This window comes from Sceloporus undulatus, chromosome 3, assembly GCF_019175285.1.
Source record: "Sceloporus undulatus isolate JIND9_A2432 ecotype Alabama chromosome 3, SceUnd_v1.1, whole genome shotgun sequence".
Lineage (NCBI taxonomy): Eukaryota > Metazoa > Chordata > Lepidosauria > Squamata > Phrynosomatidae > Sceloporus > Sceloporus undulatus.
The window spans coordinates 273,089,407-273,105,860 of NC_056524.1; the positions used below are offsets into that span (position 1 = coordinate 273,089,407).

The 16,454-nt window shown below is 44.6% G+C and overlaps 1 protein-coding gene across 3 annotated transcripts in view; it reads left to right on the forward strand.

Annotated features, from left to right (window-relative positions):
- LOC121925481 (cytochrome P450 2K6-like) overlaps positions 1-16,454 on the forward strand; it is a 70,554-nt gene that overhangs the window by 30,325 nt on the left and 23,775 nt on the right. The window contains exons 1-2 of one of the 3 annotated variants that reach the window (XM_042457678.1): positions 13,761-13,940; positions 15,252-15,414. The exons of 1 other annotated variant lie outside the window; for it this stretch is intronic. The gene's annotated coding sequence lies outside the window, so the exon portion shown is untranslated. Of the gene's footprint in view, positions 1-13,760; positions 13,941-15,251; positions 15,415-16,454 lie in introns of those variants that run through there. One more of the 3 variants, XM_042457676.1, reaches the window with a different exon arrangement.

The following is a 16,454-nucleotide window of genomic DNA, read 5'->3' on the forward strand; positions in this document are numbered from 1 at the left end:
AAGTGTGAGGGCACGTGTCGTTTGATATGGAAAATAGCTAATATGTGGAAATAAAATGGGCAAAAAAGGAGATACATGAACACAGCACAACTATAACCAGAGCACTAATCTCCCATGTGAGCAAACTTATGCTCAAAACACGCAATGTATAGGCTCGCCATACATGGAGACAGAAATCCCAGAGGTCCAAGCAGGGCTCAGGAAAGGAAGAGGCACCAAGAACCACATTGCAAATATACGTGGCTATGGAGCGTATTAGGGAGTTCCAAAAGAAATCAGCATGTTTTTATAGACCATAGCCAGTGTTTAATAGACTGCATAGATCATGAAGATATTAAGGCCTTAAGTCAGGGAGTGCCACCACATCTGCATAGTCCTAATGAGAATCTGAACTCAGGACAGAGGGTACTGTCATAGAATCAGAATCGTAGAGTTGGAAGACCACTAGGGCATCCAGTCCACACCCCTGCCATGCAGGAAGCCAATCGAAAGCATCCCGACAGATGGCCATCCAGCCTCTTTTTAAAGACCTCCAAGGAAGGAGACTTCTATCACCCTCCGAGGAAGTGCATTCCATTGTCGAACGCCCTTACTGTCAGGATTCCTCCTATGTCAGATGGAATCTCTTTTCCTGCAGCTTGCATCCATTTTTCTGGGTCCGTTCTCTGGAGCAGCAGAAAACAAGCTCTCACCTATTCAATTGAACCCTTCAAATATTTAAACAGTGGCGATCATATCACTCTTAACCTTCTTTTCTCCAGCTAAACATCCCCAGCTCCCTAAGTCGTTCCTCATAGGGCATGGTTTCCAGACCCTTCACCCATTTTTGTCGCCCTCTCTTGGACACGTTCCAGTTTCTCAATGTCTTTATGATTGTGGCGCCCAGACTGGACACAATGTCTAGGTGGGGCCTGACCAAACAGAATACAGTGGCACTATTACTACTTCTCTTGATCTAGACACTATCTTCTATTGATTGCAGCTAAAATAGCAATTGGCCTTTTTAGCTTCCGCATACACTGTTCACTCAGTGTTCCACTGTGTCGACTGTACTGAGTATCCCTTCACAGCATTTATGTTCATTCATTCCTAGTATGTCCACCGCATACTATGTTTTGCATTATGTGTTTTATTTTTTTCTTTTTTCCGCCCTAAGTGCATTACCTTACATTTCTCCGTTTGAATTTCATTTTCTTAGCTTTGGCCCAGCTTCTAGTCTTTCAGGCATTTGAATTTCATCCTGTCTCTGGGAGTATTAGCTATTCCTCCAATTTGGTGTCATCTGCAAATTTGATAAGTATGCTCCCAATTCTGTCAGCCAGGTCATTGATAAGATGTTGAATGCACTGGACCAGGACAGAGCCCACTGGACACCCACTGGTCACTTCTCTCCAGGATGAAAAGAGCCATGTTGAGCACCCTGGGTTCGGCCGGTCACCAATTACGATCCATGAACAGTTCCTTGTCTAGCCCACATTTACAAGCTTGTTTGCAAAATGTCATGGGAACTTGTCAAAGGCCTTACTGAAATCAAGATATACTATATCCACAGCATTCCCTCATCTACCAAGCTGGATTTTATCAAAGAAGAGATAGGTTTATCTGGCATGACTTTTGTCTTTCTTCTGAAACCCAGTTGACTTTTGTGATTATGGCATTGCTTCGAGATGTTCACAGATCTCTGTTTAATGATCTGCTCCAGAATCTTTCCTAGTACTGATGTCAGACTAACTGGACGATAATTGTTGGGATCCTCTTTTTCCCTTTTTGAAGATGGGGACAACGTTTGCCCTCCTCAGTCGGCTGGGATCTCTCCTGTTTCCAGGAGTTTTCAAGATTATTGCCAATGGCTCCGATATTGACATTTGCCAGTTCTTTTAATACCCTTGGATGGTTCATCTTGTCCGGAGACTTAAATTCATTTAGATTAATAAGGTGTTCCTCTACTATCTCTTTACTGTACGTGCTGAAATGTCCCCTATCTGTCCTCGCTCCATTATCCTCAGGTTGAGCTCCTTTGGCCTTTTCTGAGAAGACTGATGCAAGAAGGTGTGAGTAATTCTGCCTTTTCTGTCTTCTGTTAGCATTTTGCCATCTTCTCCACTGCAGTGCAAGCCTAACCGTTTCCTTCTCTTCCTTTTGCTACGGACATATCCAAAAAAGCCCTTTTTGTTGTTCTTACCTCTATAGCAAGCCTGAGTTCATTCTGCGCTTTAGCTTTTCTGACTTACCTAACAAATGCCTGCTATTTCTTGATTCGTTTTTGTGATTTACCCCCCTTTTTTCCATTTCTTATACATTTCCGTTTCAAAATCATCGCGTGGAAGTTTCTAGTCATCATCTGGTTTCTTGAGACAACCTCCCGTTTTTTTCTTTCTCACAGAACGTTCTGAAATGTGCCTTCAGTATCTCCTTTTGAGAAACTATCCAGCCACCCTGAACTCCCTTCTCTCTTAGTACTTTGACCATGGGTTCACCCCCAGAATTTCTCTAAGTTTACTAACATAAATCCGCTCTCTCCTAAGTCTTGAAGGCATGTTGACTATGCTGACTTCTCCTTTCCACTGTATAACAAACTCCCAGGAGAATATGTCACTTCCACTAAGGATCCCACCACTTGCACCCCTTAACCAAGTCATTCCCTGTGGGTTAGGATCAGATCTAAATAGCTGACCCCCTTGTTGCCTCTTCCACCTTTTGGACCATGAAATGTCTCCAGGCAAGTGGAGGAATTTGCTAGGCTTGAGGATTTTGCTGGTTTGCACTCCAACATAATACAGGATAGTTGAAGTCGCCCATACACTACATCTCTCTTTTTTTGACTGTGTGTCATCTGTTTCTAGAAAGTATCATCCAGTCCTCCGTCTGACTTGGGTGTCTGTAGACTCCACCGTAAATCCTTGGTTTTTCCCCTCCCCTTTGATTCTTATCCAGATGCTCTCCTCCACCTGGCTCTTCATGATTGATGTCCTGGATCTACTTCACTGGTGGTAAATATCGCTGACATATAGTGGCTATTCCTACCTCCTTTCTTGTTTGGCCTATTTCTCTTAAAAGGTTATACAAAAAATAAAACCACCCCCTTATTTCCACATTCCAATCAGCAAGATCTCACCACAGGTTTCAGTGAGGCCTATTATATCATTGTTCATGTTTACTAGAGTTTCGAGTTCATCTTGCTATTTCCCATGCTCCTGTGCATAGTGTAGAGACATCGCAGCACCTGGTTCCTTTTTACTTGCTGCCGTTGCAGTTTTTTGCCTCGCTTGGTCCTTGCACTGTTTGCCTTGCTCCCTATGTCAGTTTGACTATTCGCCATCCCTTCGCCTCCTTAATTGTTCCCTTCCCTCGGAACTCATTTTTAAAGCCCTGATCAAGTTCTTGAGACTGTTGGCAAAAACATTCTTCCAACTGGCGTGAGATGCAACCCATCTGTTGCAAGAATCCCCTCCATGGACCGCAGCCATGATGCGAAAATCCAAACCTTCTCGCGCCCCATCTGCGAAGCCAGTTTTTCACATCCGCTATTTTCCCTCTCCTTTCCTGGACCATGCCCAACGGCAGAAGGACGAGATGACAACCTGTACATCCATCCTTCACTTCCACCAAGGCCTCGACCTTTGATGTTAAGGCTGTGTCTTGCAGTATCTGTCAGGGCAGATCATGGAGAAACAGAATGTTTCCAATTGGCAAGGGGTAAACAAGGATGCTTACTTTTCAACTTACCTGTTCAACTTATATGCAGAACATTACCACACAAAGGAGTTTATCACATGTAAGAACACAGGCCTGGGCATGGATGTAGAAGGAGTAAAAATAGAAGGAGGGAGAAATCTAAGATATGCAGACAACACGTACTATAGTAGAAAACATCACTGATCTGAGCAACTACTGAGGAAGGTCAAGGAAGAAAGTGCAAAGGCAGGCTTACTGCTGAACATAAAGAAACAAAAAACAATGACCACAGAAAATCTACATAAATTGGTCCAAGCAGTGAGGAAATGGAAATAGTCAAAGAATTCTCATACCGAGATCAAACATGATTGGAACGGGGGCGCAGCCAGGAATGGAAGAAGGTAAGAATGGGGAAGGTGGCTATGCAAGAACTAGAAAAGATCCTAAAATGCAAAGATATACAACTCAGCACAGAGTCCAGAATCATAAAATCCTATGTATTCCCATAGATGGATGTGAGAGCTGGACAGTCAGGAAAGAAGATAGGAGGAAAATCAACTCATTTGAGCTGTGATGCTGGAGAAGAGTGCGAGGATCCCATGGACAGCAGCCCAAAGGACAAACAGATGGGTCCTGGAGCAGATCAAGTCAGAAACCTCCCTGGAAGCCAAGATGACTAGACTGTCATACTTTGGACACATCATGAGAAAGGAGGAATGGTTGGAAACAAGAATTCGGAAGGTGGAGGGAAGTAGAAAGAGAGGAATGCCACATGCTAGATGGATGGACTTATTAAAGAGACATGAATAGAGTTTGCAGGAGCTGGGCAGAACAGTAGAGGACAAGGGGGTCTGGAGATGCTCATCCATAGGGTCACCATGGGTTGAGATTGATTGCAAAACCAACAACAACAGAACAACATCAGAGGACAGAAGCAAACATATGCCATGTCCTTATGCGAAACTGCACTGTCCATGGAACTTCACACCGACATCACATTGGGTAGAACAACTTTGTCTTCCCATTGATTTCAGTGGAAAGGGGAAAATTAAAAAGTGGTTTCCCCAGCACCTCTTACCAGCCTGTCTATGGGTGCATCTACACTGTAAACATAATGCAATTTGACACCACTTCTAGCACTTCAGCTGCATCCTGTGGATGCCCAGAATTTGTACTTTTAAAAGGTCTTTAGCCTTCTGTGCCAAAGAAGGTTGGTGTCTCCCCAAACTGCAAATCCCAGGATTCCATAGGATGGAGCCACAACAGTTTAAAGTGGGGTCAAAGTGCATTATGTCTACAGTGTAGATGAACCTTATGTTGTCATCGTGGCATGTATCACAGCCCATTTGGCAATTCTAGAATCAATGAAGCAGTGAAAAGAGGAAAAATAGACAATATTGACAGGAGTCAATGGTGTGATGCAGCGGCTAAAAAGGCCAATGTGATTCTAGGCTGCATCAATAGATGTATAGTATCTAGATCAAGGGAAGTAATAGTGCCACTCTATTTTACTTTGATCAGTTCTGGGCAAAACAATTGAAAAAGGACATTGAGAAACTGGAGCCATGTGTCCAAAGGAGGGCGACTAAAATGATGGAATGTCTGGAAACCATGCCCTATGAGGAACGCCTTAGGGAGCTGGGTATGTTTAGCCTGAAAAAGAGAACGTTAAGGGGTGATATGATAGCCATGTTTAAATATTTGAAGGGGTGTCACATTGAGGAGGGAACAAGCTTGTTTTCTGCTGCTCCGGAGACTAGGACCCGGAGCAATGGATGCAAGCTACAGGAAAAGAGATTCCACCTCAACATTAGAAGGAATGTCCTGATAGTAAGAGCTGTTTAACAGTAGAACACACTCCCTTGGAGAGTAGTCGAGTCTCCTTCTTTGGAGGTCTTTAAACAGAAGTTGGGGTGCTTTGATTGTGAGTTCCTGCATGGCAGGGCATTGGACTAGATGGCCCTTGTGATCTCTCCCAGCTCTATGGTTCTATTTTTGGTTATTATTCCTAACCGACATAAGATATCTAAATACCATGAGGTATATTCCAATGCAATTCCAAACAGTTGGAAACGAAGCAAAGTCAGCCCTGGTTAATACTTGGCTGGGAGACCACCAATGCATATCAAAGAATAATAATAATAATAATAATAATACAGTAATAATAATAATAATAATAATAATAATAATTTATATTTCCCGCCTCTTCCTGCGCATCGAGGTGGATTACAGCAATAAAACAATTCCATATAAAATACAATAGTTAAAACAATAACATTACTATTCATTCACTAAAATAACAGATCATCAACTAACATTCACCCTAACATTGATACAATCAGATCAGAAGCAGAGTATTTAAGGCTATATTTCAGAGAAAGGAACTGACCAAACCACCTCTAAGTATTCATTGTGTAATAAAACTCCCTGAAATTCATGAGGTCGCCATAAGTCGACAGTCAACCTGAAGGGACACAAAACACACACACACACACAGAGGTTCATCACCTTAGATGTTTGGATTAAAGCGTGAAGCAGATTTGTGATCCCAGTGACATGAGGGACATCCACCCCTCCTGAGATGAGTATATTCTCACAAACGACAAGGTTGTGAGTTCAAAACCAGCCGGGGGCTCAGGGTCTACGCAGTTAGCATCTTTTGGAGGTCGCTAAAGTGAGTCTGCAGCTTGTTGGGGGTCAATGAGCTTACACATTTTAAACTACTTAGGGAGTGCTTAAGTGCACAGTATAGAAAATGTACTTGCTATTGCTACCATAACCCTGTTTAAAAATTGCTTAGATGTATGTTCCAACATGTTTTGCAAGGGCAATGCACCAGGTGCACCAGATCTCATTTGGTCTTGGGAGCCATGGAGGGACAGCCTACAGATCAGCCAATAGGTTTCCCATTAGAGACCTATAACAAATACAGTGTTACCCCGGGTTACGAAAATAATTAGTTCCGCCGCCGCTTTCGTAACCCGAAAGGCTTTCGCAAGCCGAAACCCCATAGGCGCTAATGGGGAAAAGCCGCGATTTGGTGCGAAAAAGCGCCGAAAAGCACCAAAATTTCTTTCGTAACCCGAAATAACCTTCGTAACCCGGAACAGTTTTTTTCAATTGGATTTTTTCGTAACCCGGAAATTTCGTAAGGCGGCGCATTCGTATCCCGGGGTAACACTGTACCAGGTTCTGAAGACCATAGGCCTTTACAGACCAACTTGAAAGGCCATCCTGGGGGCAGAGTCAGCATTCTCATGATGCATGCCTGACTCTGCCCCGCCAGAGCGTCCTGATGCCATGCGCCACTCCAGATGGCTCGCGGCATCATGGTGCACCTCTGGCGCTATGTCCAGATGATGCAGTGCTGAAGGGGCATCATGTAGGTATGCTGCTGCAGCTATGCTGCCCTTTTGAGGTGCATAAAGGATCTGCTTTTTGCAGCTCCTTTTTGCGCCCTCGAAAGGCTGGACCAGGGCTGCTGTGTGAGGTTGCCACAACCCCGATCTGGTGTGAAAAGGGGCGGCCTGTAGAGCCCCTCTGTTTCAGAGGAAGGAACTGGCCAAACCACATCTGAGGATTCCTTGCCTGATGTTATTGTTGTGGGCCTTCAAGTCTTTTCCGACTTACGGCAACCCTATCATGAGGGTTTCTTGGCAAGGCATGCTCAGAAGAGGCTTTCCCTTGTCCCTGAAACTGAGAGAATATGACTTGCCCAAGGTCACACACTGGGTTTTCATGGGTGAGCTGGGAACTGTCCCCTGGTCTCCAGAGTCGTAGTCCAACACTCCAGCCCCGGTGCCACACTGGCTCTATTCCTTGCCTCACCCTACGAAATTCATGGGGTTGCCTTAAATCAGCAGATGACGTGAAGGCACAGATACATAGAAACAGTGGAAGATGGAAAATACGATATGGGACAGCAATGGTAAGATATGGGACAGTAATTATAAGGAGGTATCAGACAGCTCTCTCAGCATCCACCCTGTTTCCACCAAAATAAGGCATACCCATAAAATAAGTCATATCAGGATTTCTAAGTATTTGTGCAATATAAGCCATACCCTGAAAATAAGACATAGTGATAGGCCCGGTGCAGAACGGAAGCGGGCAGGAAGGGAGCAGAATGGGGATATCACCCATCTTACCTCACGAGGGAATGGCGCGAGAATGCCGCCGGCGCCGGCGGAAGTCCCCATTTCGTTCCTCATCTGTCCCACAGAGGCCAATTTTCAAGAACAGTATTGCTCAACATGAAACATTGAGGCCAATGGTTCTAAAGGAAATGGAGTCGCAAGAAATTCAGAATGGACTTCCGTGTTTGGAGAATTATGATGATGTTCCAGAAGAAGACGACTTAACTATATTTGAATACATGTAGATTGTTGTACCGTACTTAATAAAAAGAAGACATCCCCTGAAAATAAGCCATAGTGTGTCTTCTTGAGAAAAAATAAAGATAAGTCGGTGTCTTATTTTCGAGGAAACACAGTAGCTCCTGCCATAGGTTGACTTTATTGCCACAATTATAAAATGAGATTGCAGTGTTGGCTTCATCCTGTCTGTGCAAACTTATATCAAGAAATCAATGGGGAGGCACTTGCTCAATCAATTTCCCCACCCTATTAGCAGATCATGAGCCACTCATTAATTATAATCATAATGATTATGTTGCCCACTTTCTGTTTTTATGATGCTTCCACATCTCTTTAATCTTGTATTTCCCATCATCTGATTACTACCTGGGAATTGGCAAACCAGCCCATAGTGCCAATGGGTTGAAGGTAAAAGCGCAACTTCCCTAGCAGGTGGGACATCCCTGCTACTTATAATGGACTTGTCAGTGATTCCATTTCATTCTCTCCGAAGAAAGACAAAGATCTGGTGTAATCTGCTGATATAATCTTCTCAGCCTGTTGGCAAATTATCCTGTTCAAAGCAATCCTTGCAACATCCTTCCTTGCCACACCTCTCTAGTTATTAAATCACTAGCATCACATTGAGTGCAAAACACTTGGGAACTGGCAGTGCACAAGATGAGACGGGAGGCAGGACTGGAGTAATAAGCTGTGTACCTCTTGCTCCAGCAATTCATAAAACCAGAGGCAAAAACCATCAGGAAAGATGTGGACGACCAGTCAGCTCTTTGCTGCTGCCATCATTTGCCTCCTGGTCTGGCAATTCCTGAAGCTGAGATGGGCAAGTCAGCGGTTGCCCCCAGGTCCAACCCCTTTCCCTCTCATTGGGAGCCTCTGGTGTATGGATGTGAAATTCAGCCAAGGAACACTAACCAAGGTATTTCTTTGCTGATAAGAATCCCTCGCTGCAACCGGTTAGCTCAACTTAAAAGAACAGATTTGCTCTTTTTGTTTGGTTTGATTTGAAAGGATTTCATGCAGCCAGAGAACTAAGGGAAAGCCAAGTGCTTGGTTGCATGATGGGCCTTTGGGAAATGTCGCATTATTTTTATGCAGGCATTTCTGGGCTTGGGGGTTTCATACGTGGCATGTGGAGTGTCACCAGAGAGATGGGGAGAACCAGTGCTGTTTCCATTTCTTCCAAGAAATGCTTAAATGGGAATAATTTCCCTTCACTCCTGAATTCTACCAATGGGTTTTCTACCAATAGTTTTAAGGGAGCGGGTAAGGGGATTATGTAATTTTATTGATGTGTATATCTATGTATTTCATTTATATACTTTTTATTGTTGCAACTCACCTTGATCCCTTTGGAGAGGTGGGATATAAATACAAATTATTATTATTATTATTATTATTATTATTACTACTACTACTACTACTACTATAGTGTGCTTTGCCATGCACAGGTGCATTAAACACGGCTTACAGCTTATGCAGAAGCCACGCTGCAATGAAAGTAATGGTGCACGCAGCGCCCCAAGGTGTGACCACACGCCCCATTGTTTCCAAAGGGCCACGAGTATATACGGAGTTCCCCTTACGCGAGGGTTCCCGTGCGTAAGGGGAAGGCCCACTGTATTATTGCTATTACCAAAGTTGCCAGGCTGACTCCTGAAAATGCTCTGGATTCTGGGTGGATATTTCCAGGTGTGAAATTTAAGAACTTCCCTTAGTCCCTCTACACTAGGATTACCATACATTCTACTTTTCCAGAACATGTCTTCTTTTTCATAACTAAAATGTCTTTCTAGTAGATTTTTTAAATGACAGGGTTTTCTTGCAAGGTACGGACTGGAGGATGTGGGCAATGAGGTACTAAGCTCTGAGGAGGAAGAGGAGGAGGGGGAACATGACAAGTTAATACAGGATGGGAGAATCCCCCCAAAGCAACCAGCCTCAGCCCCATGGGGGTTACTGAATGTCTAACTCATAGAATCATAGAATTGGAGAGTTGGAAGAGACCTCAAGGGCCATCCAGTTCAATCTCCTGTCATACAGGAGTCAAAGCATCCCCAACAGATGGCCATCCAGCCTCTGCTTAAAGACCTCCGAAGAAGGAGACTCCATTACACTCTAAGGGGAAGTCTGTAGAGTGGAGCATGTCCAGATCACTCCTTGGAAGTGAGAGGCTGTGGAGACCGGCAGGAAAAGCCAGCCTGGGGGAGGAGTTGGGGCGTAGTGTCCATATGACACACACATCAGCTCTGCCCCGGGCCGGCGTGATACCACACACTGCACCACATGGCGCGTGGCATCATGACACTCCTCTGGCACTGCAACCACATGATGCAGCACCGAAGGAACACCGTAAAGCCGCAGCACTGTGGCTATTGCAGTGCCCTGCAAAGGCCAGATTGGGGCTGTGGTTAGGCTTCCCATAACCCGGCTGCAACCGGGAACTTCCCGATTTTGGGGGCCCGGGGCCCCTCCCGGCACGGGTGCAGCCCCAAAACCGGGAGCCCCCCCGGTTGCAGCCTGGGTTGTTGCGCCCCTGGCAGGCCTCGCTGCCCTCCTCCTCCACCTCGGGGAGGCGGAGAGGAAGAAGAGGGCAGCGAGGCCTGCCAGGGCGCAGGAGGCGAAGCTGGAGGCAGTGCCTCCCCGCGCGCCCGGGCCACCCTCCTCCTCCGCCCCCTCTCCCCCAGGCAGCGCGGATAGGCTTGCCATTTCACGCTGGTGGGCGGGACTTTCCCGCCCCCTGGGGGGCATGTCCAGTCCTGTCCCGCCCCCGCCCCCGGGTGGCTGCCCAACTCTGAGCTCCCAGGGCTGCTGCCTGCCTTCTATAGAGTGCTGCCTGTGAAGTATGCCTGGAGAGCAACAGCAACAGGACGACTGAAACCAGCAGGGGCGGGGTCTGCTGCACTGCCCTGCCTCTATTGGCCAGCCCTATGCTTCCTTATTTGGGCAACATCCATGCAGGGAAGAATTTACATTCAGGCGAGCTGCTGCTTCCCCCTTTTCTCTTTCCCTCCTTCTCTTCTTATTATTGTTCCGTGTTTTCTTCTCCTTCTCCTCTCTTTCCCTCCTCCTTCTTCCTCCCTCCTTTTTTCTTTCTTCTCCCCCTCCTCATCTCTTTTCTCTTCTCTTCCTCTCTCTAAGCCCCCTCCCTCCTCTCTTCCTCAGGGGTCCAGGGCTCTCAAGAAAAAAAAAGGCTTTGGATCTGTCCCATAAATCCCTCCTAATTGAACATACCTGGGAAAAGAGGGGGAGGGTTGGGGGGGTTGGAGGGGGCAAGGAAAAGAGGAAGGGGAATTGCTAAGAGGCTTGGGAGTGGGAAATGTAGTTTTTCAATGGCACAAGGGGCTGCCTGTGATCTTGCAAATGCTATGCCTGCTTGGGAGTGGAAATGTTCTTGTAGAATTGGGGGCGGGGGGTGTTTGGGCCAGAAAGAGAAGTACATTTCAGCCTTCTGTCTAGAATAATGCCAAAATGTCCTCCATTTGAGCATGCCTAAGAAACATGCATTTAGATTAAAATATTTAAAAAACTATCATTTTTTCATGTGTCCTCCATTTTTTAAAAAACGTGTCCTACATTTGAAAATGTGGCCCTACTTTGTCCTAACTTTGTCCCAGTTTGGGGTCCTGCCTTATGGCAACCCTAAAGCTGCGAGGAGGCCTGAGGTGGAAGGAGGCAGCATCTCCTCCGCGCAGCGAGGCCTTGGACAAGGTTTAAAAATGTAGGACTTTTTTTTTTAATTTCCTGGTCAGGAAACACACGGAAAGTCCTACATTTTTAAACGATGTCCTACATTTTTCCCGTTTTGGAGGTCCCCAGGGATGGCAACCCTAGCTGTGGTGTGCAATTGCTCTGATCCTGATCTGGCTGTAAAAGGGGTGCTTTACATAGCCCCTGAGTTGGCTAGTGATGCTGAGGAGTCTAGCTGAAATCTGGCAAGGTGTCTGGTTTGAACTGTGACCAAATGAGAATGGCCCAAACAGCCATTTACATAAAATAAACTGTGACCTGGGGCAGTTTCTCAGGAATTTTGAATAGATTTTTCCAGGAGGAACAATAATATAATAATAATAAAATTTATTTCTCTACCACTTTTCTGCAGTGATCAAAGCAGTGAACATAGTAAAATTATTAAAACAACATAAAATTAAAACCACATTACATTAATTACAATATACAATTAAAATCCAATTCATAGGTGTATGTAGTGAGAGGGAGAAAGGGCCAGAGATATGGCAGTGCCCTTTGATTTCCAGCTTTCCTAGCATGTACTTGGCACCTTCCCACCATCACGCTCCTATGTGAAGGGATGATGCAGATTTGAACCTCAAAGGGTCTATCCTGTCTGCATGCGCTAGTGCTTCCAAGCTGAGGCTACTGGATCTCCCCAATTCTTTTACTTTTTGGCAGACTACCTCCTAGCATTGGGGCTCCCTTCTGTGGCTACATGGCTAAACATCCCTTTTAAAAATATTGAGTTGATATCAAAGGTCGACTAGGGGTGATGTAAGGCTGCTCTGTGTAGTAACAGAATGATCAGTTCAGGGGAAATTTGGATGGTGGCAGAATTCATTGGTTTCCAACCAGACAGTAGCTAAAGGAAAATCTTTCAGGCTTCTGAGAGTGAAGTTTGACTGGGAAAAGTGAACACAAACAGAGTGCAATGAATATACATCTTTATCAATGACCTGGGTGAAAGAATAGGAGGCACACTTATCAGATTTGCAGATGACACCAAATTAGGAGGAATAGCTAATACCCCAGAGGACAGGATCAACATTCAAAATGACTTGAATAGACTAGAAAGCTGGGCCAAAGCTAACAAAACGTATTTCAACATGGAAAAATATAAGGTACTGCACTTAGGGCAGAAAAATGAAATGCATAGATGTAGGATAGTATGGGGGACACCTGACTTAAGGAGACTTATACGTGTGAAAGGGATTTAGGAGTCCAAGTAGACCACAAGTCGGACATGGGTCAACATTGTGATGTGGCAGCTAAAAAGCCCAATGTGATTCTAGGCTGCATCAACAGAAGTATAGTTTCTAGATCAAGGGAAGTAATAGTGCCACTCTATTCTGCCTTGGTCAGGCCCCATTTGGAATAATCCTGTGTCCAGTTTTGGGCAAAACAATTCAAAAAGGATTTTGAGAAGTTGGCACGTGTCCAAAGGAGGGCGACTAAAATGGTGAAGGGTCTGGAAAGCATGAAGCCCTATGAGGAGAGACCTAGGGAGCTGGGGATGTTTAGCCTGGAGAAGAGAAGGTTAAGAGGTGATATGAGAGCCCTCTTTATGTATTTGAAGGGATGTCATATTGAGGAGGGAACAAGCTTGTTTTCTGCTGCTTCAGAGAATAGGACACAATGGAGCAATGAATGCAAGCTCTAGGAAAAGAGATTCCAGGTCAACATTAGGAGGAACTTTCTTAGAGTAAGAGCTATTCAACAGTGGAACACTCTGCCTCAGAGTGTGGTGGAGTTTCCTTTCTTTTGAGGCTGTTTTTAAACAGGGGCTGGATGGTAATCTGACTGGGATGCTTTGACTGAGAGTTCCTGCATGGCAGAAGGGGTTCCAACTCTATGATTCTATATATACAGTCGCCCCTCTGTTCTCTCAGACTTGAATAGACAGAGCAGAGACCCCTGTCAATTTCAATAGGGCATGGTCCCATAGCACATGCTCCGCACACAATCGTGGACAGGCGCCCAATTCAAGCCTATGGTGCTTGAATATCACTGAGTCTCTGTTGTTTGCAGAGGCGTCTGGAACAGATCCCCCACGAAAATGGAGAGCTGACTGTATGCACACACACTTACACACCAGCAAGCACTATCACCAATTTTAAAAGAACTGCTTTGCCTCCCCATACCTTTATGTTCTCAAAGGTGCGTGTGATGGTATTTAAATCCTTAAACATCTAGGGACCTCATTACTTAGACAGATTGTTTATGTGTGTTTGTGCCTTCAAGCTACTTGTTGACTTATGGCAGCCTCATGAATTTCTTAGGGTTTTCTTAAGCAAGGAATACTCACAGGTGGCATCCCTACCCCATTCAACAGCTTAGGGACCAGACTACTATAGATTCCATGTTTCAACCATTTCTTCTTTTTGACATAGACCTGGTTTTTAACCTGTAAACTAAGCATGGGACTCCTGCATTTTCATCATCATCATCATCATCATCACCAGCGCAAAATTCTCCCATTACTTTTCTGAACATGCAGTCAAAGTAGAAAGAATAAAATGATGACGGTCTTTTGTGTTCACTAATAGCCATGTTTGTTGTTGCAGTGGACAGAGCTTGGACATGACATTTAAAGTTTCTTGTTGTTGTATGTCTTCAAGTTTTTTGTGGGCTTCTCCGACTATGAGAAGCCGTGTCCTATTCTTTTTTTAAAATTTTTTAAAATTTATTACAAATAAAGTCCACATACATAACTTGTCTTCAAGTTGTTTCCAACTTATGGAGACCCTAAGAGGGACTGATCATAGTATTTCGCTTGGCAAGGCCTGCCCGACGAGATCCATCAATTGACATCTTTAGACAGCTTTAAAAAGGCTGTCAAGACAGATCTCTTCTGGCAGGCCTTTCCGGAATAGATAACCCTGGCCTCAGGAACTCTGTTCTTATGAGAGTCCCCAAGGTCCTCCTTGGAAATGCTACCATAGTTTTCTGTTTTATTTGTTTTGTTCTGTTTTGTTTTTGTCTTGTAATAATGTGTATGTGTTAATGTTGTTTAATTAGTTGGTTTTAATTATAATTGATTTAATAATTTTTTAAGGGGGGAGGGAATTTTGATCTACTATGTACTGTATTTTATTGTTGTTAGCTGCCCCGATTGACCTCAAGGGGTGGGATATAAATAAACTTTTATTATTATTATATTATTCAGAGGGATTGTGCCAGTGCCTCCCTCTGAGGCTGAGAAAGCGTGACTTGCCCAAGGAGTTACCCAATAGGATTCCATGGCTGAGGATTTGAAGCCACCCTTTAAACCAATACACCACACTGGCTCCAGTAGCCACATAGTCTCCACTTTATCTGGCTCCATCCTAAAATACTGGGGAGAGAGAAGATGATATCACAAAAAAATTAGAGGAAGCGATTAGTTTTGTTACCATTGTCACTTACATTTGTGTTTCGAAAATAACATTTTAAAAAACTGTATTTTTCTTGCTGTTGTCAAATTTTTAGGTGGCAAAGAAATATGGGAGGATCTTCACTATGTGGATGGGACACAAACCCATGATTATACTGAATGGGTTTCATGTGGTGAAGGAGGCTCTGGTCATGCACTCTGAACACATGATTGTGAGGCCCACTACCCCCTTTGTGGATGATGCAATGAAAGGGAAAGGTAAGCCATTTTCCATCCTATAAAGCAGGGGAAGAGAGCGACAGCAAGGTGGGGAGGCATGAGTGTTGAACTAGGACTGTGGGAGGCCAAGATTCGAAGCCCTGCTCAGTCACTCAGGGTAATGCGCCACTGGGTGACCATAGGCAAGTTGCACTCTCAGCTCAAGGGGAAGGCAATGGCACACCTCCTGTGAATAAATCTTATCAAGAAAACCCTAGGATAGGGTCACCATATGATAGCTAGCATAGTGTAATGGTTTGAGTGTTGGACTAGGAAGATCACACACACACACACACACACACACACACACTTCTTTTTAACAGTTGGAAAATAGCACATTTCGTGATACTTATACACAATTATAGCTGTAAAATAGCACCTTTGGTAAAACCTGTCAAACAGTGCCACCTCCTAACTGTAGCACTGTCTTCCCGAAGTGCCACTGAAAAGTTCCTCTTTTAATTGACAGGGGAAACCCATCAATGAGCCCTCAATTTGCGCAGCAATCCCATTAATCCTCATGCGTGAAAGGTTGCTGCGAAGGCAGTTGTGATACTGGCAATCATTCCATATTCCCAAGCAGGCTCTCTCTCATATATATATATATATATTCTTTTACAACTTGAATTGCATTATCCCAGGTGGACACAGCCATCACCCTGGGGCAATTTGACCCCTAATTTGCAGCATAGTTTCCTGGAAACTCCATGGCAAATCCCAGCTGCTGAGATGGCCCCTTGTGCTCCTTCCTTGCCACTCTGTTGTTCATACTCAGAAATCCCCCATTGCTGTGTCTGACATGGAAACGGGGTGCCTGGCTGTGTGGGTGCAGCCAGGCACCCTGTTCTCATGTCAGATACAGCAACGGGGGCTTCTGAATCATAGAATCATAGAACTGTAGAATTGGAAGAGACTGCAAGGGCCATCCAATCCAAACCCATTCTGCCATGCAAGAAATCTCAATCAAAGCAGCCCCGACAGATGGCCATCCAGCCCCTTTTTAAATAATAATAATAATAATAATAATAATAATAATAATA